We start from the raw sequence: 12269 nt of genomic DNA on the forward strand, positions 1-12269 counted from the left end.
CTTTTGATTGGTCTTAACGATGACTCCGGGTGGAAACTTTTCTTTAGGCAGCGTCTTCCTCTTAAAAATCACCATAGGTGGCAGTTTCTGTCCATTACTATGGCAACCAAGCACAACAGGACAAGCCGACTTCTTGTGCTTCGTTGTGTGTATTGCTACCGTACCCCTTCTTCTCTACTGTGTGGATGTCGAAAGTGAGCGGCACCTCGTCCATGTTGGTGATGTGGTTGGGCTGGATGTGTTTGTCGGCAATCTTTTTACTCCAGTAGGAGCGGAAGATGGCCAGCTTTTCCTTGTAATCTGTTGGAAGTTGCTGCGCCACGGTAGTCGTTGCCCGGATGGATAGATGACGCCGTTTCATAAAATATACCTATATAACTACTGGGGGCATGCCTTTAGCATCCTCTTTCATGCCCACCCTTCCCCCTAAACGTCCGCATGCTGTCCTCAGTCACGTCCGCCTTTCCTCTATATTAGCAGCGTGTCGGCAGAAAATGCTCCCAGTCAGTGAAGCGGAGCGCTCATCAAAGTCACACAACAACATTTACATATTTTGGAACTCGGTGCACACATAAGGCGCGCCGCATTATAAGACGCCCCCTCCATTTTGGACAAAATGTAACTTTTAAGTGCACGTTATGGTCTTGAAAATACGGTAAGTAGTGTTCACCCAAGAGGTCACTGTGAGTCACAGTGATGGCACAACAGTGATTAAGCCCGGAATGACCAAATAAGGACATCCGAGGAGAGGTTCATCTTGGGTCATCCGGGTAGAGTTCACCACAGGACAAGATGGCACTCTGAGTCATTTAAGGACACAAGAAGTTCAACTGAGGTGACAAGTCACATTCGGGGAAAGTCCCAAATGACCAGGGTAAGCACAGGACTTTCAGGATGGAAAGCCCCTGGGAGGAACTAGAATGGTCAGGAAGATACTCCTCTGTGAGTCCACAGCATAAAAGGAGGCTACATTCAACAATCGAGGCTGGTTCCTGAACTAGTGTTGTTGCGACCAGTTCATCAAATCTCCAAGGCTCTCTACCACACTCTGGGACTACTTTAAAAATTGGACATCACCACGACTTCATCTGCCCAGCAGAAGGGAGTGACTCCGTCTGTCAGATGAATGTGACCCACCGGATTAAGAGACCTTCTGCGGCGCTGCCGAGAGGAGAAGAGCCGAGCTCCCAAGAGTCGCAGACCTTCCAGGGAAGGTCATCGACCTGATCACTCGCCGTCCGTTCCACCTGGATTAGGATCATCCCCAAGCAGATAACTATTTCTTACTGGACTTTTTACCCTAACATCGGTCGTCATTATCCAGGTGGGACTGAGGTATTGGCCTTCGGCCTTTCGCTTCTTACTGTCTAGATATATGTGAGTGGAGCTCATCTAGGCTAATCCTTTAAGTATTTTATTCCAAATTTATGTGTTTATCTGCTAATGCCATTGCAAATCTATCTTAATAAACCTTTTACTCTTGTAACCATCTAAGAGCTGTCACCCCATATCGTTTGTGATATAAAAGTGTATGCAGTGTGACCAAGACTAATTCCTTTGAGGTTGTCCAGTAGTACCGTGCATTGAGACAAGTCCCTCTGATCGCTAACAGATGAGTAAACTGTCCCAGGTCCTTTCCAATAGCAACTGACCATTTAGAGGGGGAGCACCCTGAGCCTCTGCAGATATCTGGTACATTTGGGGTTTCTTGTTTTCCTTCATATGTGACATGGAGAAATGAGGCATAAGCATCCAAGCCCTGATTCGTTCCCATCAGGCCGGTCACCTGTGGGAGCGTGGCTGTTGCTAGCTGTCAGCGTTTGCTTGACTCAGTTCTCTGCTGTGAGAACATCAGGGATGGAGTCAGGCTTTTTGTATTCCACTACAATCCCTAACTATAACTAAGACCATCTGTACGTCTTGACATGCTAAAATACTTAAAAGCTTTGACATTTTTGTCTGGCGGGGACTTTGTGATGGCCCCTTGAAGAAGTCATGAGTAACACCCCGAGAAGCCCACAGACAGACCCGGAGGCAAAGACGCAGACAACAGCCCAGCAAGCACAAAGACCGGCGGCGACGGAATTGCCCGGCAGAGCACCACGCCCCCGGCAGACCTGGGCCCAACGCACACGCCCACCACCCAGGCACACGGTCCCCAAGAGCAAGACCAAGCCCCACCCCATCACACAACCCATCCCCCCAGCAGCCACCACGGTGCAGCAACTCCAAGCCACCACGGCGGAATGCAGGCCACCAGTAGCACTGGCCTCGCCCCCCGAAGACTGCCAGATCCCCCCCCAAGCGTGCAGAAGTGCCCACGGCCCAGGTCAGTCCAAGGGAAGCACCGCAAGCCACCCCCTTCGGCGCAAGCCCCGGCATCAACTTTCCCCAACGGGCCACACTTGGGAAGAGCAGGTAAACCAGACAAAAATGTCCCACAAGCCAGGCCACTTTGAGCGAGCCAACGCGCCGGCCAATGGACAGGTCCACAGCCACAGCCCCGACCCCGCCCGGCCCCGGGGACAGGTACCACGGAATAGGCAGGAGGCACCTCGATCCTGCCCGCTCCACCCTTGTATGCAATAAGATGGGATTGTGTCTATTATGCAATTAGAAATATAAATAAATAAAAGAGGACAGCTCTGAAGGGCTGGCCTCTGTGTCCCTGTGATATGTGTGTATATATACTGTACGTGATAGGGATGTGGATGACAGCTAACGGTCCAATTAAAATTGGGGGACAGCTGAGGTATGGTGGGTCCTCACCTGCCCAACACCCTCAAACCCTAGGTGTCTATTGTGCAGTTAAAATTGAGAGGCAACTGAGTCAGAGGCAAGCCAGGGGCAAATTAGCCGCCGCAAGGCCACCCCTCAACCACCCCACCCTGCCCCCCAAGCATCCACCCGATGTCCCCCGCCCACCCGGGCACCCGCACACCCATCCGCCCGCGGAACATCCACCACACCACAGCCGCCCAGTCCCCGAAGGGAGAGACTAAGGGATCCCCCCACCTCAGCACCACGCACCCCCCCACTCCAAGCCCAAACTGCACATCTGAGACCGTCCATCCACGTGCACCCCGGGTATCCCACCATGCAGGCCCCAGGATGAACAGGGCCCTCCAAGCCGGCATGGCCTCCAGAGCAACCGACAATGCCTAACAGCTGCCAGTCACAGGGGGAACAGCCACAAGAGCTGGATGATAACACACAGTCCCCACACGTCACACATACCTTACACAAATGAATAGATAAAATAGACAAATAAATAAGTAATAAATGAATTAAAAGAGACCTCCCTCAACCTACCCTCCCACCCAAGGGACAGAGCACCCGTGCCCCCACTGAGGGCAGGGCCCCTCCCACGCTGAGCAGGAGGACCAGGGTGGACCCCACCCCACCACCAGAGGCAAGGGAGGAACCAGCGCCACTGGACCGCAAGAGGAAGTCATGCGGTCACACAGGCTGAGGCTGCAGTGGAGGTAAACATCTTGTTATAATAATAAAGTCAATTCTGAGAACAACATTTACAGGTGGAAAATTTAAAAAACAGCTGTCACTTTACGAGAATAAAGTCAAAATATTAAAGTTGTGAACAAAGTGTGGAGTGTGGAGGATGGTGGAGTATCCAACTCTACCAAAAACATTATGGGGGCATTCATTTCCTGTTCTGTGTATAAGACATTGATCATACTGTAATCTTTACATCTGCTAGCATGGCTGTGCTCAGGAGGTGACTAACATTCTTGCACCACGTGGGTCCACATTAAACATTCTCGTACAGTTGGTTGTAAAAAATGCTTTGAATGGAACATGCCTGCACAGTAAACCCGATAGCATATCCTTGGCTTGACCAGTTTGTACACGTAGTAGGTGGAACCTGTTCTGGAGCACAGCTTGACATGGATGTTGTGTCCGTTCCAAGTGTAGCACTTTCCACCATGGCAACATCACACATCACGAGTCACAATTTCACCCAGTTGTGTGGGATGAGGTTCTACCTTCTCGGTATTCCACCGGTTCCACACTTGTCCATTCCTTCTCCTCATATCTCAGGAATATGTGCACTCTTGTCCTCCAGGAACAGACGAGACCAGCCCTTCCACTCAACCTTCTGGACACATTTCCACTGGTCTTTGGGGTAACTAAATTGTGTGGAACGCCAGTCCTCCTTCAGGTCAGTGTAGATGTCACAAGAGTCGGCACAGGTTGTCTTCCCACCATGTTCAATGCTGTCCATGCCTGCTTTGAAACTAATGAAGAACTAATGACTAAGGCACATAAATTTAGACAAGTTACTGAGGAACTAAAGAACTAATGAGGAACTAATGAGTACAATAGTTACTGAGGAACTAAGACACATGAGTAGTGGTAGGTTTGTTCCTCATTAACTACTGCAATTTTGTGTACCTTACTGTAAAGTGTTACCCAGAGTGTTGATAGTGTTACAATTGAATAACTGCTGTTGTACACATCCAGCCTGAAGGGACGTATTGATCATGATACCTGAAATCCTTGCAGCGATCAGCACGGGGAGCAAGAACGCCCCTCCAGACGTCCCCATTGTGGTGCACATGCAGCATTCTACTGAAAGACGCGGCGTCATCGGACATGCATTTTGAAAGATTTGCAGGAAATGTTGGCGTTACCATGACCAGGAACGAGTCCAGGAGTTGGTGAGAACGTTTAACGTCAAGATGGAGTGTTGAGTCTAAGACGTGATCATAGCAGACAATAAGTTATGAAACACATCGATGCTGACTCAACAGAACTGCAACACAAATACACTTGACGGGTGCAGTTTAAATGTCACACACTATCATTACATACAATCATTGTCATCACCAGCCATGTCACTCACATAGAAACTGACCAAGCCATAATGGAAACATAAACGTGATGTGACTAGCTGAATGCACCTATTTATTGCTATGATGACTTTTTAAATGTCAAATACTTGTCCATCACCTTAAAGCTTGATGAACAAGTGATGGGAAAACTAAAAATCCTTTTACAGACTCGGGAGTTGTGGAACTCAACACACTCACACACCTGTTGTTGGAAAAAAAATGTGTCAGTTGTGTTTGCACAGCAGAACTCCTTCAAAAACTTAGAAAGTTTCATATAGAATTGTCATATAAGCGTAAAATGAGGAATGAATACTGCTGTTGATATACAATGAAGTATAACATCCACTATGTTAAAAATTATCAAACGTCAATGTCAAACCATACTATTCATTCTCTACAAAAATATACTGTCCAGCCGTTTGAACAAATACTTAGTAAAAATGACCTTTTGCCAGCTTATTTGTCATGAAGGCCTTTCCTTCAAATGGTATACCTTGTAAGCATTATTCAACAGGACTTACCAGTCGGCACTCAGGTGTCTACTGTACATGACAACACGTTTTCATGTATTCACAGAAAGACTAGTAGTTTTACACCACTTGTGATGGTTCAAGCATCTTACTTGGTTTTTACAAACTTTCCATACATCACATATTTCATTGATTGATTCACAATGTTAACCTTTATGATCAGGAGGACTGATGTAGACATGAAAAATATGACTGTCCCTTAATGCTACCAATTCAGCTACTGAGCTTTAATTGTGTAAAAATATTGTCATTTGTTAGGAAAAATACACATGAAGCTTGTTTGATAGTGATGAAAGTTGGGACACTTTGCTTTAGATAGAGTCCTCATTTCATTCTATTCCAGGTATGAGAAAAAGCAGGGTCTTAACCATCCAGGTGAGTAATTGCTTGCAGGTATGCCATGCTCCTATCACTTGAGTCGGCAGTGTGCTGCAACAAACAACAGGTAGAGGGCAGCAAAGCAGCAACTCATGACAAAAATGTTCCTATCACAAGGTAAGAAGTAAGCCAATGCTCTTATTATACTATATAGATTCCTAAATTGAGATAAAATGTGTTTTTATGAGGCTAGATTTAAGCAAAATGTTCTTACATATTCTAGATGTAGATGTAGATGTAGGAGTATTATTTTTGATGAGAGATTTTCCTGCAGACGAACAACCATTCATACCTATGGCCAATTTTTACACAGACAATCCCCACGGGGGGAGTGTGCGGGTGCCACATGCAGTTGTTCTGACAAGGATCTGAACTTGGGTTGCCTGATGTAGAAGGCTGATTATGTAATAGCTCAAAAAATTTTAATTGTAAAAACAAAAGCAGCACAAACGTTCATTTTAACTGCACAAGACAGCACGAACGTAGCACTAAAAAATGAGAGTATTTTGGTTTCATTCTGGGTGAACTTGGGTTGACCTATAAAATAAACGGTCATATCTCAAAAACGAAAGCAGCACAAACGTTAGCTTTAACTGCACAAAACAGCACAAACGTGCAAAATAATTAATCTAAAAAATGTGAATATTTGACTAGGATTTTGAGTGGGGTGGGGTTCACCCAGGTAGTTGTTGTTCATTTTGAAAAAAGGGCTATTTAGTTGTTTATTTGCCAAATAAACAATATCACTTATAGTTTTTTGAAAGAAAGAAGGAAAGAAAATGATTTGTTTTCTTGCTTTTATCACAGGTGATCCTAATAAACCTGATGCACTGTACATAGACTAGGTTTGGTTTTATCGTGCCCTTGAATTTTTCTGCATGTGGCCCTCAATGGAAGAAGTTTGGACACCTCTGCTGTAATATTTTACCAGAACTTTCTATAGTTTTCTTTAAGACCAATCAGGATGTTGGACTCTTACACATGCGGCTGTTAGTCTAAACTGAGGAAACATAAACCTAGCTTGACCCCATCTGTGTGACCTCACCTCAGGTTTTGTGCCACGTGAGGTGTTCTTCCCTACAGAAAGCATCTCTTCCCGGCCTCCATGCGGGCCAGTGTGCCGGGACCGGGCCTGCAGATGCACTACAGCATCTTCAACCTGACACGTAAGATACCGTGGCAGCATATTTAAAATATAGTAATAATATAATAATAGTATTACTAGTACTGATGTACACTCCTGATTCAAATGTTAAGACCAGTTGATAAATTGCAAGAATGTACATTTTGCACTGTTGGATCTTAAGGAGGTTCTAAGTAGAACTTCAAAATGCAAAAAGGATAAATGGCAGTGAGACAACAAAAAAAATATTGTAAGCAATTTATTTCAAACAGTTATTAAAGTGAAATAGGCTGTCCATTAGTTGTTCAAAAGTTTAAGAGCATAGGTAAAAAAGCACAACAAAACCCCCCTAAAATAGAGATAAAATGTTGAACAAAGGAGTGAGTAATGAGTAGCTGAGCCATTCTTGTTATCAGCTGAAAAATGGGTTTGGGCATGCTTGATGCCAGTGTTTCCAGGAGGCTAGTGGGAATGTTGATCCAGGTGGTGAAGATGGCTCCATGGAGGGCGTCCACTGTCTGGAACTGATGTCCATTTTTGTAAACTTCCCTTGCCATCCATCCCCAAAATGTTCTCAATTGGATTTAGATCAGGGGAACACACAGGATGGTCCAAAAGAGTGAGCTTATTCTTCTGGAAGAAGTCCTTTGTCATGTGGGCATTGTTGTCCTGTCCAGTCATTACCACACAGACGAGTGCCTTCAGTCATGAGGGATGCCCCCTGTAACATCTCCACACAGCCAGCTTCCGTTTGATGCCCCTGCACAACCTGAAGCTCCATTGTTCCACTGAAGGATCATGATGGCGCCTTCTTCTTTTCGCATTTTGAAGATCTGCTTAGAACCTCTTAAGATCCAACAGTGCAAAATGTACATTCTTGAAATTTTTTAACTGGTCTTAACATTTTGATCAGGAGTGTATATTACATCTGGTTTGTAGTGTGTCCGCGCCAGTTCCTGTGCACGATGAACGGGCGGTGTGTTCCCGCATGTGATGACATTAAAGACTGTCCGGACAGGCTGGATGAGAGCAACTGTGGTACTTGTAAACAAAATGCATCAACACAGTGTGGTTAACGTCTGTTTTAAAGCCACAGGTAGTCATTTTCCCATTAAATTGAGGAACTGCAATCTGTTTGTGCCTATGGTGGGATTTGGGGGGGTTACATAATGACCACATTGTCTAAATTGCACACATTTGAAAACAGTGGGTAAAAACATGAAAAGCAAACCGAGCCGCCAGTGATGGTACTCCTGTACCATCACTCAGCACAGTGCCGAAAATGACAAAAGAAATGTTTACATTTGCTCATTAATTAAGATTCATGCATTATTTCATAAAAGATTGTGTCAATAACAGAAACTGAAATGTGTGTATTTCAGTGTGTGCGGCCCTGTCCCATGACTACAAAGACTGCACTGACACCTTGGACGAGATCAGCTGTACTCAAAGTACCACTCATGTGGCATTATGTGGCATTATCAAGATGTGTACTTTTAATAATGTGTGTGTATGTGTGTAGGTGTGCAGTGCACAAACATGACCTACGTTTGCGCTAATGGAACATGTCTGAAGAAGCCAAACCCACAGTGTGATTTTGTCATCGACTGTCCCGACACCTCAGACGAGACACAATGTGGTGAGAGGAAAGGAAACATTTACTAACATCTACTTCCTGGAACGTAAACGTGTTTGCGTGTGTGTGTGTATAGACTGCGGCCTGAGGCAGTTCTCCAGCCGCATCGTGGGAGGAGTCAATTCCTCCGAGGGGGAGTGGCTCTGGCAGGCTAGCTTGCAGGTGCTGGGCAACCACATCTGCGGGGGCTCCCTAATTTCAAGCCAGTGGATGGTGACTGCAGCACACTGTTTCTATGACGACCGGTGAGTTACTATAGAGCAGGGATCCAAACTTTTTACTCAGACGGCCACATACACCACAATTAAAGAAGGCGTGGGCCATTTTGTTTATTCAACAAGCTAAAACCCAACCCAAGGGTTGGTCAAACATGCAAAGAGAGTGAAATACTGTATAGTTCAAGGAAAAACAGCTTACATTGGATCTTTGTGTTATAGCTGGCAAAAGCATCATCCTGAACTTTATTACTTAATAAGACATTAAAGTAGGGGTGCACAACAATTATCGGGGCGATATGGGGCAATTATGACATAATACCCTTAAATCTGATAACATTAAAAACAGCTCTGATAACCGATCATTTATCTATTCATTATACACAGTTTATGTTCATTCTAGCAACATAATGACAGCAGAATGACTCATTAGGTAGAAGAGCGCTAAACTGGACTGTAACCTCCTTCGTTGCACCCCCAGCCTCTACTACCCCTCGTTATGGACCGTCTATTTGGGAAAGGTCCTAGTCAACGTCAGCGGCCCCAAGGAAGAAGGGGCACAGGTTCAGAGCATCCACATTCACCATCCCTACGACGATGAGTTCCACGACTATAACCTGGCCCTGCTCAAGCTTTGACCGCTCCACATACACGATGGCCGCCGATCCCGCCCGGCCAGCCTGCCTACCGCCCCCCACCCACCAGCTGGAGCCCGGCCTGCTATGCTGGGTTACCGACTGGGGGGAGCTCCATGAAGGAGGTGAGGAAGAGCTTTCTATAGCATGCTTTAGTGACCGCTAACTTACTAATTAACTAACAGTACGCTATAATCACTGCGGTACGTACCTCGGAACAGACGTCGCAGCAAGTGCCCCACAAACTGCCATAGCCAAAATTCTTGCCCTCTTCCTTCTTAATCTCTTCCGCAAAATAGTTTGGTTAAGAAAAAGTTGCACAAAATCCTTGAAAATGCCACAAATGTGCACGAATCGGGGTCGATGTGTTTTGTTCGCACTTCCCAGACACATTGTGTTCACATTTAAAAGTCCCATTTTTTTGGTAACGTGAACGACTACATAAAAAATCCGAATTGGGCATCATACCCTGCAGTGTGAACATAGCCTTAGTTTTTGTCTGTTTTAACTAGTTTACTGGTTTTACATCAGGAAACCATCAAATGATTTTCCAATGAGTGGTAAATATTTAGCAAAAGAGATGTAAATGCACAGAAAGACACTTGTGGAGTGTTTAAATAGACGGGTTCAACAGGCTGTCACTATTTAAAGCAGTCCGCAATGAGATAAATGAGGGTTTGCTCGTAGTCAAAGAGAGGAAGGAAGTGTGTGGTTTGAATTTGATTATGTTGGAGAGAGGAGACCTCTGGCACACAAGAACATGTAGTAAGCACACTTATGTTTATTATAGCACAATGACACCACTATATCTGCTTACTGAGACATTTGTTTCATATGTCACATTAGAGGGGTCCTAGCCTGCTCATTTCAGGGGCTTTAAAGTGATACTGGATCCCAGTGGGGCACATTAGCAAGTTTCTTTGAAGAAAACACACCATAAATATCAAGCTGTCCACAGGGTAAATCTGCATTCTTCTCCTTCAGCCTCCTTCCCTGTCCACACCTACTCTGTTGCGGTTGGTCAGGGGTTGAGGGTCTGCTCCAGCAACATCCCACCCCCCACCACCGCTCAAAGCTGCATAGAGACACGCCCCCCTCAAGCGGTTACGTGTTAATGGTTATCAGCAAACAGTCAAGCAGAATTGGATATTGAATACACATTTGTTGCGGTTTGATTATTGCTCCCTCGCTGTATTATGGTTTTCCAGAAATTAATGAATTGATAAATGATGACTGTTGGTGGTAGACTCTGGTCTGTCAAAACACATTGAAATAACACCACCATAGTCACCTTTACACTCCTATTGTTCATTGTTTACACCACATTGCAACTCCTATGCCGCAGGGACTCAAGATGGCCGCAAGCGAGCTAACAAGCTATCAAGCAAACCAGTTAGCCTGGAATTTATTTCTTCTAAACTTAAGAAGCCAAAAACTTACCACTTTCACACAGAATGGGAGGAGAACCTTTTTTTTTTTTCATGTGGGACATGCCATGCCACAAGCCTTTTTTTCTTCTGATCTTAGCCATGGCATGTCAGCTTGGCTCTGCTGGCGCAGGAGCCAGTCTCCAAGCAGTGTGAAAGGTAATGTGATCTAACGTCAATTCTCATAACATTACCGATGCCTTGTGACCACAATACTACATATACGGTACTTGTCTTTCAATATATATATATATATATATATATATATATATATATATATATATATATATATATATATATATATAATATAATAATATAATAATGATAATATAATAATAATATATAATAATAACATTAGTCCATTCCAACATAATAATAACAGTAGTGTTTGAAATTCCATATTATCATATTATTCAACTGTAAAATCCATGCAAATACACCACGTTTCACGGGGGATAGGTTCCCAAAATAGCTCGCAATGAATGAAATCCGCAAAGTAGTCAACAACTGTATATTTTTGGACAATTATTATACATGTTTTAAGGCTGTAAACCCCCTCACCATACCCTTTATACTCTTTTCTCAGATAGGCATAAACATTTTTGTCATGATCCTTGTTGTTGCTCTGCTGCCGCCTGTTGTCCTCTCTCCATAGCGCATGCTGAGGCGGAGCTGAGTCATCACTACACCTGCTGCCAATTACCTGCGACCCCTCTTAAGCTGTTTGATGGCAGCAGCTCTTTGTCTTCGTACCTCGCCTACAACTGTGTCACTTTACCTTGCTAGCTCATTGTCAGTTTTGTTACCCTTTACTCGTCCCTGCCTAGCTTATTCCGGCAGCGTCCACTAAGGTTAGTGTTATTCTTGTTGGCTTTTTCACAGTGATTTTTTGTTCCTAGTTTTTTCATTGTGTTTGGCAGCATTTTGCTCGCTGTTTTGTTCACCCTTTTTTCCTCCTTTGAGGCGTTTTTCTGTTAAAGACTTTCTATCTAGTTGTCTGCCCTTCTCTGCATTGTGGGATCCGAGAACTATTCTCGCCAGCGCATGACAATTTTATTACGTCTCTTTGGTTTAAACACCCAAAGTTCAAATTTTGTTTGAATTTTAATGATCAACTTACAAGATGGGACACAAGAAATTAACTTATTTCACTCCAGGCTTGTCCTGGCGCCGTTAGGCTGTAGCGTTTTTATATCCTTGGTAAAACATATTTCTCCTCGCCGTCCTCCGTGAACGGAAAATTAATTTACAGTATTCGTGACTTCTGCCTTCATTCAGCATGTACAGGAAACAGGCAGTCCCGCATGAAGGAGATTGATTGACAATGGTTGAGAGCCAATCAGAATGCAGAACACAATGGGCGGGCTCTTCCTTAGCCAGTCAGGACTGTTGTGGCTCTATACAGTATTAACTGAGACATACTGGACACGTCTCTAACATGAGTATACAACACCCTCTACTGATAGCAGTAG

This window comes from Dunckerocampus dactyliophorus, chromosome 6 (genome assembly GCF_027744805.1).
Source record: "Dunckerocampus dactyliophorus isolate RoL2022-P2 chromosome 6, RoL_Ddac_1.1, whole genome shotgun sequence".
Lineage (NCBI taxonomy): Eukaryota > Metazoa > Chordata > Actinopteri > Syngnathiformes > Syngnathidae > Dunckerocampus > Dunckerocampus dactyliophorus.